Source organism: Hibiscus syriacus, unplaced genomic scaffold, assembly GCF_006381635.1.
Source record: "Hibiscus syriacus cultivar Baekdansim isolate YM2019G1 unplaced genomic scaffold, ASM638163v2 tig00013386_pilon, whole genome shotgun sequence".
NCBI lineage: Eukaryota > Viridiplantae > Streptophyta > Magnoliopsida > Malvales > Malvaceae > Hibiscus > Hibiscus syriacus.
Genome location: NW_024062302.1, coordinates 322,137 through 349,208, shown reverse-complemented (window position 1 = coordinate 349,208; position 27,072 = coordinate 322,137). Strand labels below are relative to the sequence as shown.

Here is a 27,072-nt window from a genome sequence, read left to right as displayed (position 1 = left end):
TCTAAAATTCTAAAATTTAAAAGTATATAATATATATAATCCTAAAGTTTAAAAAATCAAATTACATATTAAAATAAAATTTATTAAAATTTAAAATAAAGAAACATAATTAAATTTCAAATGGTTAATGTGAAATAATTTAAGAAATTAAGAATTTAGAACCTTATAGTGTCAAAATTTAAGAAATTAGGATTTTATAATGTTAGAGTGAAATAATTTGAGGATTATGAATAAAAATTTAATATAAAATGGAAATGAAAAATTAAAAAAATATATAATGAATTAGGTACCGAGTTAGAGGGTATCCGATTAACCAACATTTTGTGACCCATATTTAACCCAGAAACCCGATTGGGTACCTGACCTAAAAAATCGAGTATTTTTATTATAAATATTCGATATTTTTCAACTTGGTCAACAAGTCAGCTCATTTGAGTCAAATATTTTTGAACAACCTTACTGACATGACATATGATATTGTTCGATTTAAGGATTAAATTTATTTTAATTTATTAAAAGTATGACTATATTGAGAGAATATGTAATAACATGAATAAAATATTTGATTATATCAAAAATATTTAACTGTTATTAACAACAGTTAATTTTAGGCGACCACAATTTAATTAAATAAAAATAAAAGTGACTACATCTTAATTACATAAAAAAAATAAAAAAAATCATATCTTATATATTTTAAAATCAATGACTGAAAGTAAATAAAACACAAATATAAATTACTTACATAGTTAACCTTTTTATTCTTTTATTTGGTTGAAACCAAAGATCTGGAAACAGTTTTGCAAGCATTTCTAAAGTTCTGAAGAGATCCAGTTTCTTTCGATCTCAAATCCATGGCGCTTTCAAGTACGAAGATGCTTTTTCTGTTGTTCGCTCTGTCTTAATCGATTGTCGCCATTGCAGGGTATGCGCCATTCTCTCCCCTATCATTCTTTTTTTTTTCTCTTTAAAAACACTCGTTTATGTATTCCTGGAATTTGGTGGTGATTTTGCTGCAGAAAGAGCTATTACGATATACTGCAAGTGCCGAAAGGAATGTCGGATGAGCAGATCAAAAGAGCGTACAGAAAGCTGGCATTAAAGTATCACCCTGATAAAAACCCAGGCAATGAAGAGGCCGATAAGCGATTTGCTGAGATTAGCAATGGTAAGTTGGTAACAAAAAACCCGGCGCTTTATCATTATTATTTGTATTTTTGAAAAATTAGTTGAGTCATAGAATGAATTGTTTTGGTAATTTTTTGCTTATGAGATGTTGTCGGACAGTGAAAAGAGGGGAATATATGATAGGTATGGGGAGGAGGGCCTGAAACAGCATGCTGCCAGTGGAGGCAGAGGAGGAGGAATGGGGGGTCAATCAATATTCAGGGCATTTTCAGCTCGTAAGATAATTCAATGCTAATATCTATTGCGTTTAATTATGGCTTAAATATACAAAAGGTAATCAACGTATGTTCGTTTTTTTAATTCAATGCCTAATGTTTTTTGAAGACCGTTAAATTTAGCAGTTAACTCATTAAAAATGATTTTTTAAAATAAAAATTAATTAAAATAAAAAATTAAACCTTATTAAGTTTTTATCCATTAATCCTAAATCATTTTGCTCTCTTCCCCTTCACTCTCTTCCCATTCCTTTTGGATAATCTGAAAATTTGCAATGAACCCTAATAATTTCTATTTATTGTTCCAATTGATGAATACAAAATCTGTTACTACCGAAAGCGAACCAAAAAATCGATTCTTTTTTTTTCAATCAAACCCATTAGAGTTAAGGAAGGAGAATCGTTGTAGAAGTGAAAGTGTTGGTCAAGGTCAAGTTCAAAGGAAAGTCTGAAAAAAAAAGTTTATGTGTGATTTTGATTTTAATGGTAAGTATTTGCAATGAAAAACCCATATTTTGCTTTGCAAAAATTGGTATTTCTATTTTGATTTCTAATTGAAGGACAAAGCTTTGAAGAAAAACAAAGGGTACCCAGAGAAAAAGAAAATCAGAAGCTATGGAAGGTAAAGTTACTCGATCTCGAATCAAAATTTGGAGATTTTTTTATATTTGTATTAATTAACGTTTTTTTTATAAGATTTGAAGACCTCATTAAAAACCTCCTTCATGATTAATGGAGCTTGTATAGAAGCTCCTTAATCAGCGGAAGGAGGAAAAGAGTGCCTTATATTTCATTATAGAAAATAATAATTACAACCATGGAAAATAAATCCAAATAACCCTTACAACAATAAGCAAACCCCAACTTAACAGGAACCAAAAACCAATATTAAAATACCAACAACATAAAAATCATCCTAAACCAGCCTTAGCTAAAGCATCAGCATCCATTTTAGCTGTCCTTGCAACCCTGATATCACTCTCAACAATCAGCCTATCTTTGAACCTCCCTTGAAAAGAGGCAAAGAAAGAAATGCCCCTTTGAATAGCTTTAAGTTCCTTCAAAGTCGGAGGTCCCGAACCAGCAGGCTCCTGAAAAGAACCTAGGATTACACCAGAATGATCCCTCAAAAGACCTCCACGACCTGATTTCTTCCAATCACTGCCAATGGATGCATCCACATTCAATTTAATGAAACCCATGGGGGAGGTGACCAAGGGATAATAGAAGACTTTACGAAATTATAGGTCGAATAAGAATCCCCTAAAGAAGGATCAGAAATCAACGAGTCCTTAGGGATAGAAATATCCTTATGCTTAGCTAGGAACCAAGAAGCAAGCCTAACTCTTGTTAAGAAGAACAACTCTGTCAGATCAAGCTTCCCCCTTCAAAAACAATAGAATTTATGTTTTTCCAAATGGTCCAAATAACAGCCCCAGGAATGAAATTCCAAATCGCAGAATTAGATTTCAACATGTCCCACGCTAGCAGAAAGATTTTTGCATCTGCAGAAAAAACAGAATTGAACCTCCAGAATTTTAGAAATTTGTTCCATATAGACCACGACATCGAACAATTAAAGAATAAATGTGAGGAAGCTTCTTCAACCATTCTGCAAAGAGGGCATGAAACATCCTCAATACCTTGAACATCTCTTTTAACCAATTCGGATTTAACAGCTAATTTATTGAGCACAACTTGCCACACTAAAGTTTCAGCTCTAGGGGGAACCAATCCTCTCCAAACGATATTATTCCATAAATGAGCAGCTTCTGAACCTGATGCACATCTCTTGACACAAGAACTTACTGTAAAGACACCATCTCCACTGCCTTTCCAAATCAACCCATCACTGGGGCTTTTTGAATTTTAAACAAACTTGCGTGTATGGAGAAATGTTTGGGCAAAAAACCTAACAGTTTTTGTAAATTTGCTTTTTGAATTGTAGTCTTGTTTGCAGCAAAAGGTTATGATTTTCTTCTTGAATTGTAGTTTTGTTTGCTTTAGAGTATTTTTGTTTTTAAGTTTTATTTTTAATGATTTAATGTCATTTAGGGTACACTCATCCCACCACAACCTCTGACTTGACCCAAACTCCTTTCTCGTCCTGATAACTGAATTCGTCGTGAAGTTGGAAATCTTTCGCCTTACACGGAGTGAATCTCCGTCGTGGTTCAAGCTTTTCTCTTGTGGGTTGAATCAAAAATGGGTTTTCCATAGTTAGAACAACAACCATCTTCTTCAACGGAAAATCTTCACCGATCATGAAGAACGTTGCTATTATCCATTTTTTCGGGAAAAAAGAGTGGAGCGAAAGAGAAAGAAAAAATGGATGTTTGAGCCGCAGAGATGAGTGTTGCCTTTAAGGAATAAGATATTAATTAAAATAGATTAATTAATTTCTTATTTTCAGAAATTATTTTTTAATATTAAAAAATATGACAAATGACATTTTTAATGGGTTAACGGTCAGACTTAACGGTCCGTCACGGTGTAACTCATTTTGAGTTACGGAATGAAACGTTAGACACCAAACTGGAACGAAAAGACGTTAGGCACTGAACTAGAAAAACGGGCATACGTTGGGCACCTTTTGTATATTTAAGCCTTTAATTATCTTGAAAGCGATTTAGTAGTTGTTGAAATGACATTATAAATGGTATGCCGTCATTATACCGTAATTTAGAAGCCAATTAATGCTGCTTATGTTTATCTGAGACATGGTAATGTTTTCCAAATTCAGGTTTCCTATAATTGATGTTATAACCTTTACTTTATTGGTGATTATGTTTACATGTTAAGATGATGATGTATGAAATCAACAATAAATTGTTAATGGACTTTTATAATGGTTTCAACATTAAAACCGTCTACCAAATTCCACTCTCATTGAGTTTAGGGTTCAAAAGTGGTTATCCATCAATTTTTAGATTTTTTTTTACTTTTATTTATGTTATGCTGAATTCGTCTACTTATTATTTGCTGACAAGATGGTGTTTTCTTCAGATTTTTTGGTGGAGGCCAGGCTGAAGAGGAAGAGAGAATTGTGAAGGGAGATGATATAATTGTTGAATTGGATGCAACACTTGAAGATTTGTACATGGGAGGTTCTCTTAAAGTGAGAATCCTAAATCCTAATCGGTAATTGGTATGTGTTTGGTCATCTTGGCTTTTGTGAAACCCAAGATTTTTGCACATGGCTTGCACCTTATGTAATGTCTTATCTGAGTTGTTACTCTATGCAAACAGTTGTGAACGTGTGCATGTTATGTACTTGTATTACCTACTAGACTTGAGAAGCAGGTTTTTTTTTATCAGAATCATGTATATGAATAGAGAATAATTTTGCTTTCTCAAGATATTAGTATTCTAAACATCATATCTATGTAAAAATAACCAAACTTGTACATAGGTACATCAGCTATAAGGCATCATAGAGTACAGTGTGATGCATATCAAGCCATGTAATGTTCTGAACTGTCTTAGCTAGGAGCTAGTTATTTATACTTGACAAATTAGTATTTTGTTCCGGCTGTTCTATTTCTTAGTTTATCCTGAAATAATTATGATGTAAACAGGGTGTACCTTTTTCCTTCTTGTCCCTAACTTGAGCATTTGTGGGGAAAATAGAGTTAAGTTAGCAGCTAGGAGTTTGCGCTTTTGTTCCCCCTTCTTCCTCTCTGATCTTTCTTCTCAATATCCTTATTTTATAGAAAGTTGCATTGATCTCAAACTGGCCAGGTTTGGAGGGAGAAAACCATCTTAAAGCCAGCTCCAGGTAAGCGACGCTGTAACTGCAGAAATGAGGTCTATCATAAGCAAATTGGTCCAGGGAAGTTCCAACAGATGACAGAACAGGTATTGCGTCTTTGTTGTTCTGTTTCATAATATTAGCATATTCTATTTGTTTCCTCGTGTAGAAATCAGAGTAATTCTCTATAATTTCTTATTCTGTTCAATATGACAGATTACATATTTATATACAAAATATCTCTCTAAAGTAGGAAACTCTAAGAAAGGAAAAATAATAATCCTAGGATATGATCCCTTAAAATAAGGGATTGTTGAAATCTATTTACCAAATCGTATCTCTATATGAATGGTAACAAATCATCTCTATAATTCCTACACTCCCCCTCAAGATGGAGAATATACATTGTATAATCTCAGCTTGAATAGAAATTTATTGAAAACAGGCTTTGGCAAAGCCTTAGTAAGAATGTCTGCAACTTGTTCTTCTGAAGGAATGTATGAAAGTGTGGCTGTCTTTTTGTTAACTTGATCAGCAATAAAATGCATATCAATCTCAACAGGCTTTGTCCGATCATGTTGAACTGGGTTCTTGGCAATTTGAATAGCAGATTGATTATCACACAAAACTTCAAAGTGATCCTCTTGATTAGTGACAAGTTCTTTCAGTAGTTTAAGTAGCCAAATTCCTTCGCATATTCCCAATGCTAGTGCTCTGAATTCAGCTTCAGCACTACTTGAAACGACATATTGTTTCTTACTTCTCCAAGTTGTAAGGTTTCCCCAAACAAAGGTGCAGTAGCCACAAGTGGATCTCCTTTCAGTAAGGTCTCCGGCCCAACTAGAATCTGTAAAGATCTTAACAGTTCTGTCTTGTGTCTTCTTAAACATTAAACCGTGTCCTGGAGTTTTCTTCAAGTACTTGAGAATTCTATTTGCTGCTGCGATATGCTCTTCAGTAGGATTGGTCATGTGTTGACTTATCACATTTACAGGAAATGCTATATCTGGCCTTGTCAAGGATAAATAAATTAGTTTCCTAACTAATCTTTGAAATTTCTCTTTGTCTACTAAGGACCCATCTTCTTTGTTGAATTTCAAGCTTGCTTCCATTGGTGTATCATTCGGCTTACAACCAAGAAAACCAGTTTCTTTGAGTAAATCAAGTACATATTTTCTTTGGTTGATCACAAGTCCTTCTTTTGACCTTGCCACCTCCATTCCTAGGAAATACCTTAGCTTTCCCAAGTCATTGGTTTCGAATTCCTTATTTAACAACTTCTTCAAATTGCAAATCTCTTCATCATCATCTTCGGTAAGAATTATGTCGTCTACGTACACAATAAGGATAGCTTTCTTATCTGTAGAAGTTACCTTGATGAAAAGAGTATGATCGGCGAGGGACTGCTTGTAGCCGTTTTTTAGGATGACTTTAGTAAACCTCTCGAACCAAGCTCTGGGTGATTGTTTTAACCCATATAGAGATTTGTTGAGCTTGCAAACCTTATTGCTACCTTCAACAGACTGTAAGCCAGGTGGCATTTTCATATAGACTTCTTATTCTAGCTGGCCATTAAGAAAAGCGTTTTTTACATCAAGTTGGTGTAATTGCCAATCGCAATTTACAGCCAAACTTAGGAGTACTCGAACAGTATTCAGCTTCGCCAAAGGTGCAAAAGTTTATGTGAAATCTATCCCATATGTTTGCGTAAAACCTTTGGCCAGTAGTCTCGCTTTGTATCGTTGGATGCTACCATTAGAGATATACTTTACAGCAAAGATCCATTTACATCCAACAACCTTTTTTCCTTGTGGAAGGCCTGTAACAGTCCAAGTAACATTTTTCTCTAGTGTAGAAATTTCCTCTTCAACAGCCATTTTCCATTTATAATCATTTAGAGCTTCAGTTATGCTTGTGGGAACCTGTTCTTTATCCAAGGTTGCTGTAAATGCTTGAAAAGAAGGTATCAGAGAATTATAACCAACAAATTTTTCAATATGATGCTTGGTGCGTTGTCTAACCCCTTTTCTAATAGCAATAGGGAAGTCATCTAGAGTAGTGGAAGTAGACTTACTGATTTCTCTTCTATTTCGACAACTGGACTCAAATCCAATTCTCGACAAGAATCAGATTGCAAAATAGCCTCAGGAATGCGTTTTCTTTGCCTTGTATAGAAACGAAGCTGTTTGATTGGTGTTGTTTGTGGAAGATTTTGAATGAGAGTAGATGTATTTTCAGGAAGGGTATTTAAAGTGAGTATGGGTGAAGTAGTGATAGGAACTACCGGTAGATCAATGGGAGTAGTTACAGGTGACAAATCTATAGGCAAAGACAAGGATGATGGCAATTTTGAAGGTTGAGAATGAAAAGTGGGTGGTGATACCTGATATGGCTGAAAATCCCTCCATGTCTCCCCCTGAATTTCAGCCTGAATGAAATAGGGATCCTGCTCATAAAAAGTAATATCCAAAGTAGTGAAAAATCTTTTAGAAGGAGGATGATAGCATTTATAACCCTTCGAGTGAAGAATACCCAACCAGTACACACTTTAATGATTTAGGATCTAACTTGGACTTATTAGGAGCAATGTTTTGGATAAAAACAATACAACCAAATATTTTAAGTGGAAGAATGGAGGAGATAGGTTTAAAATGGGGAAAGTATTGCAAAAATATAGATTGAGGTGTTTGAAATTGTAAAACCTTACTAGGCATTCGATTGATTAAATATGTGGTAGTTAATAAGGCTTCCCCCCACAAATATTTTGGAACATTAGTGGTAAATAGAAGAGCATGAGTAACTTCAAGGAGGTGTCTATTTTTTCTTTCGGCAATACCGTTTTGTTGTGGGGTGTCAACACAAGAACTAATCTGAACTATGCCCTTTTCCCTGAAAAACGCACCCAAAGACTTAGCAAAAAATTCACTGCCATTATCAGATTTAAAGAGCTGAATTTAGACCCAAATTGAGTGAGAACCATGTTATAAAATTGGGTAAAAACACCAGCAGTTTCAGATTTATCTTTTAGCAAATAAGTCCAAGTTATCCTACTGTGATCATCAATGAAAGTGATAAACCACTTACAATTATCAACATTCTTCACCCGAGAAGGACCCCAAATATCACTGTGGATCAAAGAAAAAGGGTGAGAAGGCTTATATGTAGAAGGAGAATAAGTTGATTTAGTATGTTTGGCAAGAGAGCAAACTTTGCAAGAAAAAGAATTTGGCCTTTTATGAATAAATAGAGCAGGAAAAACTTTTGCAAGATAGTGAAAACTAGGATGACCTAAACGATAGTGCCATAACATAACATTATCAACTTTTTTTAAAGCGGTGAAAGATTTTGAGATTTTGGTTTTAGTAGAGGCAGGAAGAATGTAGATACCATTCTGTAAGCTGGCCTTACCAATCATCTTCTTCGAGTTCAGTGCCTGCAAAGTACAATCAATATCATTAAAAATTGCAGAGCAGTGCAAGTCGGTGTAAAGTTTACTAACGGAAACGAGATTACAAGCCAAATTTGGTACGAAGATGACATTTTTAAGTACAATCTGGTCATTGAGAATAACAGTGCCATGTCCTTCTATTTTGCACAAAGAACTATCAGCCGTTTTGACAGTTTTACCAAAGTTTGGAAAAAAATTGCAAAACAAATCCTTATTACCAGTCATATGATCCGTAGCATCAGAATCGAGGATCCAATTAGGGGACGATTGGAAGGAGAAAAAAACTGTAGCATGAGGTTTACCTTCTGGTTCTTTCATGACCAGATTACCTTCTGATTGAGCAGCAGAACCAGAAAAATTTTCTGGATTTGAAGTGATCTCCGGAGTAGGATAAGAAGTTGTGGACATCGTCTAGGTTGGAAAGAAACCGTAACCTAAGTTGAAACCATGCAGAAATCAGAGTAATTCTCTGGAATTTCTTATTCTTTTCAATATGACAGATTACATATTTATATACAAAATCTCTCTCTAAAGTAGGAAACTCTAAGAAAGGAAAAATAATAATCCTAGGGTATGATCCCTTAAAATAAGAGATTGTAGAAATCTATTTACAAAATCATATCTCTATAGGAATGGTAACAAATCATATCTATAATTCCTACACCTCGGCCTTTTTATCATGTCTTATGTTGCTATGATCAGGTATTTATTACTAGTATCTGATTCTCTTTTCTCAGGTTTGTGAGCAGTGCCAAAATGTGAAATATGAACAAGAGGGGTACATTGTCACAGTTGATATTGAGAAAGGCATGCAAGATGGACAAGCAAGTTTTTTAGTTGGTAATATTTTCTTTTTGGAGTCCGTGTCAATACTGTTGTCCTGTTTTTCTCAATTAATATTAAAAAAATATAGTTGTGCATAAAACCTTTGGAAAGTGATTAATCTGGCTGGAGATTCTTAGTGCCGACTATAAATGTAGCAGACAGGAATGTAATTTAGTAAATCAGATTGTAGACTTGTAGTTTTATTGCACTTGGCTGAGGGAAAACAGTCTTATTTTATCTAGACATTGCTGTTTCTGAATTTGGAATAATGTGTTCCTTGTGTATTTACAGGAGGTCGTTTTTTATGAAGATGGTGAACCTATAATAGATGGAGAACCTGGAGATCTGAAGGTTAGTCTCTAATCAGAGATGAAAAATTTCCAATCCTTCCTTATATATCAGTTATTGTGCTACTTGTTGGGCATTGGACAAGACCAATAGGTTCCTGTCCATTCTGCAATACTTTTGCTGCCTTTAGTTATTATATTGGAATTTGTTTGTTTTGGCTCGCATACGACTCGCATTTCTTCATTTCCGCATTCATACAGCCCTCCATGACCGGTTCAGGAGGGAAGGCAACGATTTGCACACCATAACACTTGTAAGATTCATTTTTAAGTTCTACCTGTCTCAACTTGTCTTTTCATCAAAAGAAATAATTAACCATCTTCTACCTTCAGGTTCAAGCTCTTGTTGGTTTTGAGAAGACCATTAAACACCTTGATGACCATTTAGTGGACATTGGCTCTAAGGTAAGTATGGAGATTCGACTTATTCCGTCTGAAATCAACAAAATGATCCAAAATGATAAATATTTCTGTATTGCATACTTTGGGTATTACCAAGCCAAAAGAAGTGAGAAAGTTCAAAGGTGAAGGAATGCCATTGCATTTTAGTAACAAGAAAGGAGACCTTTACGTTACCTTCGAGGTTTTGTACCCGACATCGCTTATGGATGATCAAAAGGCGAAAATCAAGTCAATTCTTGGCTAGGATTATAAGGTACAATATTTTTATGGGGAGGGAGGGGGTGAGTCATAAACTCATCCGTTTGTAACATTTGAGGATACATATAAACTAAGAAATCTGGAGGGTCTCAAATTTTGTTCGTTCACTTTCTCACCATTGTGCTCCCTCATCGTCAAATTAACTTCGCGGTGTCTGAAAAGTGATGAGAAAGAGAAGTCTTGGGTCTCTAATACGTTCAAGTTTTTAGCAATTTGGAGAGGTTTTGTTTAGAACATTCTTTTGCTTAGGCTCAGCTCGTTTCTTAAAATTGTCATAAAATGAGCAGTTTTAATTTTGTTTTTGCCTGTCATGCGTCAAAATCTGCATCTGCAATGTCGACTACGGATGAATTGTTGTTCAAAGGGCTTTGTTCCCAATATTTAATTTATTGATTTTTCAGCCGCTAAAACGAAGTCTAAACTCAAATTATTATTACATGAATGAGAAAAAAAGTTGCTTGAATTGGATGGGATGGGAGCCTGGGATGGTGGCGGCAGTGACACCATGTAGCTGTCGGCTGCCCCACTTGCTGCTTTTGGGCTGGGTCTCCTTATTTCTGTTCACCATCTTTTCAATCTCCTTTTCTGGACGGCCGACTTTTTTCTTCACCATCACCTCCTAGATCTACTTATGCCTTCATCCCCAAACTTTACGGGTTACGAGTTTTTAATTTATTTTATTTTTCGTTTTATTGAATAATATTAATTTAAAATCGTCATATGTTGGAACATGCAGGGTTGTGGACACCCAAGATTTTTGCCTGCTTTCAAGCAGTACATGAGAGATTTTAAGCCTGATATCGTGGGCCTGGTCGAACCTCGTATAAGTGGCTTTAAGGCTGACACTGTTATCTCATCTATGGGTTTTCGTCATTCTAACCGTATCGAAGTTGCAGGTTTCTCTGGGGGAATTTGGCTTTGCTGGTATGACAATTACACTGTTGAGATCCTCGTGAACCATTTCCAATTCATTCACTTCCGAATTCATTGTCTTTCCGATGGGAGCTTGTTAGGAATTATAGAAATAAGCTGTCAAGAGATTCTGTAATTATTTTTTTATTTTTCAATCTCTTATTTCAAAGAATTACATCTCCTAAGATTAATATTTTCCTAACTTAGAATTTCTTGCTCAGGATAATTGGGACCCTTGCTCCACCCATTGGAAATCTATCTGGAATTCCCCGTCTCCCAAAAAATTCGCTTCTTCTTTTGGCTCGCATTCCAAGGGAAATTGCTGACCAATTCGGAGAGATACCGGCGTTCCTTATCTAACAATGCCAATTGCCCTCTGTGTGGTGACATCAATGAGTCAATTGTCTAGGGTAGTTTTGCGGTGCGACGTCTAAAAAACGGTTAATATACGGTGTGATCGGTTAAATAAGTGATCGGTTAAAATTTATGTTATATTATTTAACCGGAAATATTATAAAGTACAATAACATACTAGGTAGCGCTTATATAATGTAATAGGTAGCGTTTATATTGACCTATTTTATAAGTAAACCGGTATATTTATACCGATAGTATTGCAAATTTATCTATTACATTATAATATGTTGAAAGTGTCTATACATTTTTATAAAAAAGATCGATACTTTTTTTAAAGTTATGTAATTTATGTTTCAATTTTTTAATAGTGTTTTATGTTTTTCACCTACAATATTAATTTAATAATTTCATTTGCACAAAAAATTATTTGATTGTTTTGATATTTTATAAAATAATATTTAGAATTTAAATTTAACAATATTAACCAAAGATAATAATAAATATGTAATATATATGTTTATTGTTTTTAATTTAATGATAATATATACCGTAACATAAAAAATAAATCATTAGATACATATAATTACTAAATTGATATCTTAAAACTCACTCAAAAGATAACCTTAAATTAATGTTTTCCATAGTGAAATAAGTATGGACACTTTTATAAAAAGGATAGATACTTTACAATATAAGCACTACCTATTACATTATATAAACGCTACCTATTACATTATATAAGTGCTACCTATTACATCATATTTTTACCTATTATATTGAAAGTGTTCATACTTTTTATAAAAAAAGATCGATACTTTTTTTAAAGTTATGTAATTTATGTTTGAATTTTTTTTAATAGTGTTTCATGTTTTCCACCTACAATATTAATTTAATAATTTCATTTGCACAAAAATTTATTTGATTATTTTGATATTTTATAAAATAATATTTAGAATTTAAATTTAACAATATTAACCAAAGATAATAATAAATATGCAATATATATATTTATTGTTTTTAATTTAATAATAATATATATCATAACGTAAAAAATAAATCATTAGACGCCTATAATTACTAAATTAATATATTAAAACTCACTCAAAAGATAACCTTAAATTAATGTTTTTCACAGTGAAAAAAGTATGGACACTTTTATAAAAAGGATAGATACTTTACAATATAAGCACTACCTATTACATTATATAAACGCTACCTATTACATTATATAAGCGCTACCTATTACATCATATTTTTACCTATTATATTGAAAGTGTTCATACTTTTTATAAAAAGGATCGATACTTTTTTTAAAGTTATGTAATTTATGTTTCAATTTTTTTTAATAGTGTTTCATGTTTTCCACCTACAATATTAATTTAATAATTTCATTTACACAAAAAATTATTTGATTGTTTTGATATTTTATAAAATAATATTTAGAATTTAAATTTAACAATATTAACCAAAGATAATAATAAATATGTAATATATATGTTTATTGTTTTTAATTTAATAATAATATATATCGTAACGTAAAAAATAAATCATTAGACGCCTATAATTACTAAATTAATATCTTAAAACTCACTCAAAAGATAACCTTAAATTAATGTTTTCCACAGTGAAAAAAGTATGGACACTTTTATAAAAAGGATAGATACTTTACAATATAAGCAGTACATATTACATTATATAAACGCTACCTATTACATTATATAAGCGCTACCTATTACATCGTATTTTTACCTATTATATTGAAAGTGTCCATACTTTTTATAAAAAAGGATCGATACTTTTTTTAAAGTTATGTAATTTATGTTTCAATTTTTTTTAATAGTGTTTCATGTTTTCCACCTATAATATTAATTTAATAATTTCATTTACACAAAAAATTATTTGATTGTTTTGATATTTTATAAAATATTATTTAGTATTTAAATTTAACAATATTAACCAAAGATAATAATAAATATGTAATATATATGTTTATTGTTTTTAATTTAATAATAATATATACCGTAACGTAAAAAATAAATCATTAGACGCCTATAATTACTAAATTAATATCTTAAAACTCACTCAAAAGATGTACATACCTAAATATGTAGTTATTGTACATACCTAAATTTAATGATAATATATACTTGTAGTTATTGTACATACCTAAATATGTACTGCGAATTTAATGTTGTACCCACCCTTTAACTACCACTACCAATACCACATCCTATTAAAAGCAGCATGACTGAAACATGTTCAAAATGAACCTTTGCTTACATCTCCATCAACTCCTGGACCACTGAACTTGCACAACAAATTTTTTGCCATGGATAATACTGATGTAGACAATGTTAAGCCAACCGAGGAATGCCATGAAGTACATAATGTTGATGAATCTGACAGATTGGTTGGTCAGCTCTTCTGTTCACGTGATCAAGCTTGGTACTTTTACAAGGGATTCGCACGGGTTTAGTGCACGTAAGGGAACAACACGGCTTGACGTGGAAGGGAATGTGAAGACACAAGAATTTTGTTGTTCCAAAGAAGGGTTTCGAGTATCAAAATCAATACTGTTGATCGTCAACGTGCTCATACGCCAGTCACAAGAACAAGATGTAAGGCTAGAGTCATAGTTACAGCAACAAATACAAACGATCAGTGGGTTATAAGTAAGTCTGATCAGAAACATAATCATGCATTGTGCACACCTGCTATGACACCATTTATGCGTTCTAATAGAGCTGTAAGTAAGGCTGATATCGATGAGGCAACAACATTGAAAGAGGTCGGTGTTGGCACGTCACAAGTAATGAACTATTTAACGCAACAGGCAGGGGGCTATCATAATGTTGGATTTACACATAAAGACCTCTACAATGCACTTCAAAGAGGTAAAGCAAAGGAAATCGTCGATGGGGATGTGAATGCGCTTATTGCCTACTTTGATTATAAGAAACATGATGATCCCGAGTTTTTTATGACATACTCGGTAGACGAATCGGGGGCATTGTATAATCTTATTTGGTCGGATTCTACATCAAGATCGGCTTACACATGCTTCGGTGATGTAATTGCGTTCGACACAACGTACACAGATAATTTGTATGGTCGACCAATTATGCCTATTGTTGGTGTCAATCATCACCATAACACAATTGTGTTTGCCACTGCCATAATCGCTGACGAGACGTCTCAATCTTTCGAGTGGGTGCTACAGAATTTTTTAGAAGCCATGATGAATAAATCACCTATTTCAGTTGTCACCGATGGGGATAGGGCAATGCAGAGGGCTATCAAATCTGTTATCCCTTATGCTAAGCACAGATTATGTTCTTGGCATCTTTCTCGCAATGCACAAGCTAACATTGGTGACCCAAAGTTTACAGCAGCATTCTCAAAATGCATGGCTTCCTGGTGGACAACCAAGGAATTTGATATTCAATGGCGTTCGGTTGTTTCAGAATTCAACGTCCAAAAGCTTCCATGGGTGATTGAGAAGGGAAATACACGACACTTATGGGCACAAGCATATCTAACCGGTCATTTCTTTGCCAATATTCGCTCAACACAAAGGTGCGAGTCTATGAATGCTTCACTAGCTATTGCACTGAAACACAAGAAGACATATTTAGATGTTGTTCGTGCAATTGAAGATGAAATTAGTAGAATGCGTATGAACGAGTTGAAAGCGGATTACTTAAGTTCCCATACGAAGCCCTTCCAGATCACAAAACTGGTCGACCTTGAAAGCCATGCCGCTGCGATTTTTACCCGCGAATCTTTTCGTGTGTTCCAAGATGAACTTATACGGGAGACATTGTACCAGATTGAGGCAGAGATTAAGTCCTTATCAGATGAATGTAAACATTATATTTTGTCAAAGTACGCAGAAAAAAATAGGAAATTTGAAATTAGTTTTGATTCTCGTACGAAAACTCTAATTTGCTCCTGCAAAAAATTCGAGACCGTTGGACTTTTGTGTTGCCATCAACTTCACATTTTGAAGCACTTGGACTACACATATTTTCCCAGGACTTTGATTCAAAGTAGGTGGACTAATGATGCGAAGGCTTCTGCACCCAGTTATGTTGATTTGAATGTGTCTCCAGAAGTGATACAAATGGCAAGGTTCGTTGCTCTACGTTCAACGTCAAGTAGGTTATGCTACATTGCATCAAAGACAGACGAGTCTTTCAAAACCGCAAGAGATGAGATGAAAAAACTAATAGAAGAATTAGAAAACTCGTTTGGTTTGAATGATTCAGTCAACCAGAGCATTGTAGTAAACAATGTTTGTGACCCTCAACGAAAACAACGCAAGCGAAAAGAAGTGCCGAAGAACAAGGTCGAGAAGAAAATTAGGCGATGTGGATACTGCGACGGTGAGGGACATAACAAACTAACATGTCCTCAAGTCAAGCTCAGTTTGAGTACAAGCACACAGCCTACATCAACTGATTTTTTCGAAGACGGAATGGAATGACAACGATCTCCATATATCGTAAGTATCAACATGACTCCTATTGTATGTACATATAAATATTTTGAATGAAGGAAGAAAAACCGTGTTACTTAAAATAACCGACACAATATTAAAAAGTGTCGATATAGGTTGTAGACCTATTCGCTCATAAAACCGGTATATTTATACCGGTTATATTACAAAATTATCTATTACATTATAATTCTGGGTTCCGATGTGTAAATGTCGACACTTTTTGATAAGGTATCGACACATTTTTCTTCCAATCTGGACATAAAGTACCGACACAATATTAAAAAGTGTCGATATAGGTTGTAGACCTATTCGCTCATAAAACCGGTATATTTATACCGGTTATATTATAAAATTATCTATTACATTATAATTCTGGGTTCCGATGTGTAAATGTCGACACTTTTTGACAAGGTATCGACACATTTTTCTTCCAATCTGGACATAAAGAACCGACACAATATTAAAAAGTGTCGATATAGGTTGTAGACCTATTCGCTCATAAAACCGATATATTTATACCGGTTATATTACAAAATTATCTATTACATTATAATTCTGGGTTCCGATGTGTAAATGTCGACACTTTTTGACAAGGTATCGACACATTTTTCTTCCAATCTGGACATAAAGTACCGACACAATATTAAAAAGTGTCGATATAGGTTGTAGACCTATTCGCTCATAAAACCGATATATTTATACCGATTATATTACAAAATTATATATTACATTATAATTCTGGGTTCCGATGTGTAAATGTCGACACTTTTTGACAAGGTATCGACACATTTTTCTTCCAATTTGGACATAAAGTACCGACACAATATTAAAAAGTGTCGATATAGGTTGTAGACCTATTCGCTCATAAAACCGATATATTTATACCGGTTATATTACAAAATTATCTATTACATTATAATTCTGGGTTCCGATGTGTAAATGTCGACACTTTTTGACAAGGTATCGACACATTTTTCTTTCAATCTGGACATAAAGTACCGACACAATATTAAAAAGTGTCGATATAAGTTGTAGACCTATTCGCTCATAAAACCGGTATATTTATACCGGTTATATTACAAAATTATCTATTACATTATAATTTTGGGTTCCGATGTGTAAATGTCGACACTTTTTGACAATGTATCGACACATTTTTCTTCCAATCTGGACATAAAGTACCGACACAATATTAAAAAGTGTCGATATAGGTTGTAGACCTATTCGCTCATAAAACCGGTATATTTATACCGGTTATATTACAAAATTATCTATTACATTATAATTCTGGGTTCCGATGTGTAAATGTCGACACTTTTTGACAAGGTATCGACACATTTTTCTTCCAATCTAGACATAAAGAACCGACACAATATTAAAAAGTGTCGATATAGGTTGTAGACCTATTCGCTCATAAAACCGATATATTTATACCGGTTATATTACAAAATTATCTATTACATTATAATTTTGGGTTCCGATGTGTAAATGTCGACACTTTTTGACAAGGTATCGACACATTTTTCTTCCAATCTGGACATAAAGTACCGACACAATATTAAAAAGTGTCGATATAGGTTGTAGACCTATTCGCTCATAAAACTGGTATATTTATACCGATTATATTACAAAATTATCTATTACATTATAATTCTGGGTTCCGATGTGTAAATGTCGACACTTTTTGACAAGGTATCGACACATTTTTCTTCCAATTTGGACATAAAGTACCAACACAATATTAAAAAGTGTCGATATAGGTTGTAGACCTATTCGCTCATAAAACCGATATATTTATACCGGTTATATTACAAAATTATCTATTACATTATAATTCTGGGTTCCGATGTGTAAATGTCGACACTTTTTGACAAGGTATCGACACATTTTTCTTCCAATCTGGACATAAAGTACCGACACAATATTAAAAAGTATCGATATAGGTTGTAGACCTATTCGCTCATAAAACCAGTATATTTATACCGGTTATATTACAAAATTATCTATTACATTATAATTCTGGGTTCCGATGTGTAAATGTCGACACTTTTTGACAATGTATCGACACATTTTTCTTCCAATCTGGACATAAAGTACCGACACAATATTAAAAAGTGTTGATATAGGTTGTAGACCTATTTGCTCATAAAACCGGTATATTTATACCGGTTATATTACAAAATTATCTATTACATTATAATTCTAGGTTTCGATGTGTAAATGTCGACACTTTTTGACAAGGTATCGACACATTTTTCTTCCAATCTTGACATAAAGTACCGACACAATATTAAAAAGTGTCGATATAGGTTGTAGACCTATTCACTCATAAAACCGGTATATTTATACCGATTATATTACAAAATTATCTATTACATTATAATTATGGGTTCCGATGTTTTTTCAATCGACACTTTTTGAAAATGTATCGACACATTTTTCTTCCATTCTGGACATAACGTACCGACACAATATTAAAAAGTGTGAAAACTTTGTTGTGGATATCATGGAAAACAATGATATAGTAATGTGTTTCGATACATTTGCAAGCAGATGTAAAATACATTAATAACTAGTATTGATATTTCAACAATCCTCAAATGTATATGTATACAGAGAAGCAAATATGGAATAATTAATGAAAATATACATACAATATAATCACACCAAAATATACATACACAAGAATGTTCAAATAATGTACCGACAAACAAAATTAATCCGATGAAAAGGGGTTATTTCTAACGAAGTCCGGAACATTAGAGGCCTTCAACAAATTTTCTAAATACTCTCGTATGTTTCCGCCTTTTTCTGAGGACATACATAAATAATTTCAATTATTAAACTAATGAGGTGCAATTTTACTAACAATAAACTAAATTCGCATAAGCATGAATAAATTTGTGTCATACCTAGAGCATTGTCGTTCGAATGGGAAGCAGCGCCAAAGGTATGTGGACATATGTAATTGTATTTCTATATAAACACATAAGTTGTTAAAATAATCAATGTCTGAACACCTGTTCAACTGGAAAAACATATTGCATAAATGTAACTTACCGGATTATAAATCATTTTTTCCGCTGAATCATCGACCAAAAGTGTATTTAGCTCATTAAAATCTGGACACGCGTTCCAAACATCATTGAGATCTTTACAGTAGGTAACATTATCGTATGTTTTGCATTTTTCTTGATCATGTTCACAAACAGTCGAACATAAATATGTAGGAATCATAGACAACGAAAAGTCAGCAAACTGTAATGGCATTCATCTTACCCACACGAATAGAAAATACTCAGAAAATAAAGGTAGTTTCTCAAGTACACGGTCGACGTTATGCCTGAGATTGTAATCAAGTTTGAATGTTAACATTCAAATGTTTATTAACGATTTTGACTACAGTAATTCAATTGCTCCAAACATGTCCTAACCTCATCTTTGAAGACCAAAGGGAAACAACAAAATTGTCGACACAAAATTGCATAAACTCAATTAATCATATTCTGAGGACAACATCTACAACATGAAGAAAATGAGATTAAAGTTCTACGCTTATATGTTAAAATAATGGATACAAAAGAATAGAATTAAAACCTGCAGGCAGTATTGGGATGTAGGCAAGGACACCATTGAGATCAAAAATTAAAAGTTTTCTTGAAGGCGGCGTTGCAGACACGATATACTTGTTTGGATCATCATCATCGTCGTCATCTTCATCGTCAGCTTCATCGTCAGCTTCATCTTCATTGACCGCTTGGTTGTCCACATCTGTTAAAAGAAAATAAAAAACAGTTCAGAATGTGTAAATGTTTAGAAACATAAATAATGAATTACCTAACTCGTTTGATGTTGTTGACGTAATTCGTCACGCAACATGGAGATTTCATGTTGGAATGATGAAATATTGGATCGCATTCCACTCACAAGGGAATCAATATGCTCCCGAAAATTGACCATGTATTCCATCACGGTCTTAATTGTGACATCCTCTGCAACTGGAGCTTCTTCCATCATTGCGTCTCCACTTGGTTGCTCTTCTTCATGGCCAACGGGGTCCATTTCCTCCCTCTCTTGATCTAATCCGACCTCCTTGACACACTTCCAACCAAGTTTTTCAACAAAATCATATCTCACTTTTTTAATAAATACCATGTCAATCTTGCGGGTTAATCAAACAGGGGCGTCATGCGAAAAATCAACTTCCTTCTTCTTCAACAGATGGGTGATGACACATCCATATGGTAGTGTAGTTGAAATTGTTGCTCCCTTTGTGACCATATATACAATTGTATTAAATATGAGTTTTGCAATGTTTGGAGCCGTTTTGGATTTGGATTTATACTTTGCTATCCACCAATAATCGCTATCTCGAAGCGTTGAATGTTTTCCCCCACTAGGCCGGATATACCATGTGAGCATTTTGTGAAACACTCTCGACTCTACATCGAGGTGAATTGGGCTATTTCTAGCAACCCGTTTAATTGTAGACCAATCTACACCATTTTCATCTGAATCCCCTTTATTCACTACACCTAAACCCTCCGCAATAGTTTCCGGAGATATATATATATATCCTTCCCTATGACATGTGTATTAATTCCTATTATATTAGTCTTACTAGGCTCATGCTGTAAGGAAGCATTATTGTAGAAGACTCTAACTAGGTTGGGATAATATCTTGGTTCTACACCAAGGAATTCAAGCCAACCCCAAGATGTAAATGTGGATTTAAAACTAAATGCATATTTATCATCAAACAAGAAACCCAGGTCAATGACACGTTCGGGACGAATCTTCCTTACTTTAAAACTCGTCTGCCATCTTTGTTTCTCCATATCGGATCTAAAGTTCAGAGATTCGAAGGACCTGATTTCCTCAGAAGAATCGTTTGTTTCAGAAGGAGGTTGTGGTTAAGAAGAACTGGGTTGAGAAGAGCTTTGAGAAAGACCGCGCTTCTGACGCTGACGTTTTGGAGCCATTTTGGTTGGATGCTATTACAATGGAACACAAACACATTCAGGAAAAAAACTCCAATATAGAAATCAATCAAACCCATAAAATATCGATAAATTTACCTGAATATCTGATCGTCACTGTTATGATAACGCTAGTATTCTTCGGAGAGGAAGAGTTATCTTCTGCCTGCTTGCCTTTATGTTTAGGGTTTTTCGATTTAGAGTACTATATATAGTGAACAGTAGAAAAATACTTGATATTTAAATTAGTATCGACAAAACATTAAATAGTGTTGATACATATTATATACCAATTCTCTCATAAAACTGGTATACTTGTACCAGTTAGATTGAAAAATTATCTATTACATTATACTTATGGGTTTCGATGTTTATGGGATCGACACTTTTTATATATGGATCGACACTTTATTGTTGCATCCTGTTTGCCATTCATTCTGGACCAAAAATATCGACACAAACTAAAAAAAGCGTCGACACATTATTTAGACCTATTATCTCATAAAACCGGTATACTTGTACCGGTTAGATTGAAAAATTACCTATTACATTATACTTATGGGTTTCGATGTTTATGGGATCGACACTTTTTATATATGGATCGACACTTTATTGCTGCACCATGTTTGCCATTCATTCTGTACCAAAAATATCGACACAAACTACAAAAGTGTCGACACATTATTTAGACCTATTCTCTCATAAAACCGGTATACTTGTACCGGTTAGATTGAAAAATTACATATTACATTATACTTTTGGATTTCGATGTTTATGGGATCGACACTTTTATATATGGATCGACACTTTATGGTTGCCCTGTTTGCCATTCATTCTGGACCAAAAATATCGACACAAACTACAAAAGTGTCGACACATTATTTAGACCTATTCTCTCATAAAACCGGTATACTTGTACCGGTTAGATTGAAAAATTACATATTACATTATACTTTTGGGTTTCGATGTTTATGGGATCGACACTTTTTATATATGGATCGACACTTTATGGTTGCACCCTGTTTGCCATTCATTCTGGACCAAAAATATCGACACAAACTACAAAAGTGTCGATACATTATTTAGATCTATTCTCTCATAAAACCGGTATACTTGTACCGGTTAGATTGAAAAATTACATATTACATTATACTTTTGGGTTTCGATGTTTATGGGATCGACACTTTTTATATATGGATCGACACTTTATGGTTGCACCATGTTTGTCATTCATTCTGGACCAAAAATATCGACACAAACTACAAAAGTGTCGATACATTATTTAGACCTATTCTCTCATAAAACCGGTATACTTGTACCGGTTAGATTGAAAAATTACATATTACATTATACTTTTAGGTTTCAATGTTTTTGGGATCGACACTTTTTATATATGGATCGACACTTTATGGTTGCACCCTGTTTGCCATTCATTCTGTATCAAAAATATTGACACAAACTACAAAAGTGTCGATACATTATTTAGACCTATTCTCTCATAAAACCGGTATACCTGTACCGATTAGATTGAAAAATTACCTATTACATTATACTTTTGGGTTTCGATGTTTATGGGATCGACACTTTTTATATATGGATCGACACTTTATGGTTGCACCCTGTTTGCCATATTGTAAATTTGCCTTTTACTTTAAAGTATCAACATGACCCTTAATGTGTATAAGAAACATGTACAACAACATACTGCTAACTTTTCTCATCTCATTCATAATTATATTCACATACAAAATTATAAATCGTATACAAAATTATAAATCTTATACAAAATTAACCCTACATTTACATCATTGCATCCTTTTGTTATTCTTATGTATCATGACAGCTTTTGTTATCTCCTGTCTTCGTTGATTTTGATTGTGGCTTACGAGATCGTTTAATATTCGCGATTGATCCCACTCTCCAACAACCTATATTCAAATTGTCAGAACGTTAAGTATTGTAAACTACAACATTCAATCTACGACTTTTAACAATTTTACCACAAATAAATTTTTCTTTCCACTTACAAAATTACCAGTTGCCCCTGTAGAACCGATCGATTCCATCCACATCATCACATACATGCCGCAATCATGTCTGCTACAAAATTTGAAAACCACACATGTCAATTATGATGAATACTGCATAAATTAAGCTTTCTATTTGTGATAACATCTCATACCCATTCAATTGCTTATTCTTCTTATGCTCCACAAATTTGAAATTTTTCAAGGGATACTTTCCTAGAGATCCACAGGATTCAACCCAAATGTGTTTCTTATTATAAAAATCTAATATTTTAATCTGCATTAAAATAGAAGAAGTTATGATCCAAAAAAATTATGCATTATAATTTACATAACCACACATGTCAATTATGATAATACTGCATAAATTAAGCTTTCTATTTGTGATAACATCTCATACCCATTCAATTGCTTATTCTTCTTATGCTCCACAAATTTGAAATTTTTCAAGGATACTTTCCTAGAGATCCACAGGATTCAACCCAAATGTGTTTCTTATTATAAAATCTAATATTTTAATCTGCATTAAAATAGAAGAAGTTATGATCCAAAAAATTATGCATTAAATTTACATAATGTCCTTTCATACATATACATACCAATCTCTAGCATCCTTCACTCTCTGTTTAGCTGCTTCAGTTGTAAACATACTATCATATATTGTTGCAACACGATCTACCATATCCAACACCAACAGATACCAATGTGAATTATGGTAGTTTATTGTGATCATGATCTGCAACAAATTTCACACCTTAATTACACAATCAGAACATATTCAATAAGTTTTAACATTTTCTACTTTCTACTTACCACACCGCCAACTCATTCCGTATGCTTCAACGTTGCAACGTCGTATACACTAGCGAATTGATTTCCCATTGAGATTACAGAATATCTGTATGAATCATTAGGATTAATATGTTGTCATGAAATATTTAAATATAACTCACAAAGCAATATATTTCACTTACTCCGATTCTAACTCACTATTCCATAAATAATCACAAATTGCAGCTTCGATGTCATCAATTCCGCTTGGAATATTCGTTTTTTCAACCTACAATTTTGCATACAAATTTTTGTCACAACAACATAATAAAAATCAAATTAAGTTTTCTTTTATTCAACTTACCTTCTGCTTCTTCTTCTGGGGTGCAGGACATTCCGAATCCAAATCTGCTGCTATAACACTCTTCGGTGTATAAATGACATTGACTTCTTTCCTCCTCATTTCTTTCATCTCTTCTTCTTCCTCCTCCCTCTTTTCTTCTTCATATTTTTTCAGTTCATCGTATTTTTTTCTACATAGCTCATCTCTTTTATTTCACCCTTCAATTGATCTCCTTCATCCAAGTATTTATCAACCACCCCCTTCACCCCCGTAAGTTCACTCCTCAATTCCACAACCTCCTTCACCACTCCCACAAATTTTTCACCCGTCACCATCTTAATATCACCCCTTAACACCTCAACTTCTTTCACCACTTCACCCCTGAACACCTCTACTTCTTTCACCACTCCATCTATTTTTCCTTCCACTACCCCCTTATGCCTCTCAAGTGTATCTTCGACTCTCTCAAGTTTCTCTTCGACTCTATCAAGTTTCTCTTCGACTCTTGATTGTCTTTGCATGATATCAAATTGGATTTTTTTGATATCAGCCAATTCAGACATCAAAATGTCGAAGTTACTATGTTTTCCCTCACCGTCGTCCTACTCACCGTCATCCCCCAATAAAACCATCTCTCCTTTCTTCTCCTCTGCCTCCTCTACATCCTTGCCAATAACCTTCAAAATTAAATTACAATATTAAGACATTGATTATATTATTAATATTATTTAATTACATTTATTACCTTTTCTTGCTTCTTCGCTCTATCCAACTTCAACTTCACCATCACTCTAACCACCTCTTCCTTCCCCCATGCACGGATGCGTGCCACTCCAGTTCTTTCATAAGCCGGCACTACCTCACAGCCCGACCAAAAATCGAACAGTGCAACCTGCATTTATAATAAAATTTATATTTTTATATAAAAACACAAAAAAGTTCTTCAACTCATTTACCTCTAAGATTGCTATGCACCCTTTGAGGTATCTCTGGCTGCCCTTTTTAAAGGTGATTATTGATTCAATCAATCTCGAATGGATATATTCAGCCCAATTGAATTCACCTTTTAAGCCTTCATCGTAAATGAGCTTCATATGTTCCTTGTTCGTTGACGTATAACCCGTTGGACAAAGAAAGATACCGACAAGGTATAATAGAACTCTGGCCTTCAGCTCATCCCCAACGTAAGATCCACTTTTTATTTCCTCTTCAATTTCAGCATATGTCACCTTCTGCTTCAAACCATATTTGGAGGCAAGTGCTTTCCAGTCCTTACTCTTACAGACTTCTACAACACTTTTGCCTTCATTTTCTACCCCCAATACGGCTGCAGCACATGGGATCCCGAGAGGAAATGAAAAATCACCATACTTAGCAATACATTGTCTGACATCAAATTGCGCCATCAAGGATCGACACAATTCCCTCCGAATAGGTCGATCCCTTACTCCTACCAACGATCCAAAACCTATTTCTCCCCCAGCACATTCAACTGACCCTTCTCCTTAAGGTGTTTAATTAATGAATTCACCCTTTTAATGTTGCATCTTGTCGACACTTCCTACATTTTTTAACAATATATAATGTTATAGTTCTTATATATTTTGTATCAACGTATTTACAAGTTTAATGAATACCTTATTTTCATGTGCTTTCCTCCGTTCTTTGTATTCTTTACTATCATTCATTGACTGTGTGATGTAAGGTTCCTTTTCAACATCACTCATTGAATTCCATTTGGACCTCACATCTTTTGTCACCTAAAATTAAATATAAACGTTTCTTAATCAATACATTAACACTAAATACTACTCAATGCCAATTTCATTTTACATATCGAACCGCTTTGTGTGCCATCTTCCTTCATCCTTTTGCATTCGGCCATACTGTCAACATTTAAAATTTGTAATCAATTTAAAGTTTTATCGATACTTTAATCCAATTACCATTTCAACAATAATAACAAAAAGACATTGATACTTACTAGAAGTACATATATCCACCCTTTGGTTGCTTTCGAATCTCGGCTTCAATTTCAAAGTCATCTGCGCCACCAACAATTTTCCAACCCATTGACTCCATTTTTCCTTCATATATCAGTTTACGCAAATCAAATTATTTTGTTACATACACTTTATTCAATATACAAATATAGATAACTACTCTTGTGGTAAAACGGTTTTCTTCAAAAGAATTTGAATGGCCACACCAAAATGTGTCGGCACATTTATACAACCTATAATATCATTTTCTACCTATAATATTTAATAAAAGTATCGACATTTATATTTTACCTTCAATATCACTTTCTACTTGCAATCGGTCCCAAATGCTTCTTTACTCTAAAACCCCAAACAATACATAAAAACCCTATTCGCGATTACTGTAATAATAAAAAACTAGGGTTTCGACAACATACTTTTCGATTCGACTGCATCAACAACAAACAGACTTCGCTTTAGAAACGCCTTCTGAAATGCAACAACAATTACGCTTCGATTTCAAAAACTCGTCCGTTCTATCGATTTTCAGAGGATATTTAGATATGGCCTTTATATTTTCATCGGATATGTTATTTATATTTAATCGATACAAATACAAAAGTGTCGATACTTTTATGTCAGGTGTCGATACTTTCGAAAGGATAATTACCTATTTCTTTGAAAGTGTCGATAATTTATTACACGTACTTACGAAAGTATCGTCACTTTCAATATATCCGGTATCATTTTACCGGTTTTATCATTT

At 33.7% G+C, this 27,072-nt stretch overlaps 1 pseudogene; it reads left to right on the top strand.

Annotated features, from left to right (window-relative positions):
* Nucleotides 1–854: 854 nt before the first annotated feature.
* LOC120206178 lies at nt 855–11,335 on the top strand (annotated as a pseudogene).
* Nucleotides 11,336–27,072: the final 15,737 nt, after the last annotated feature.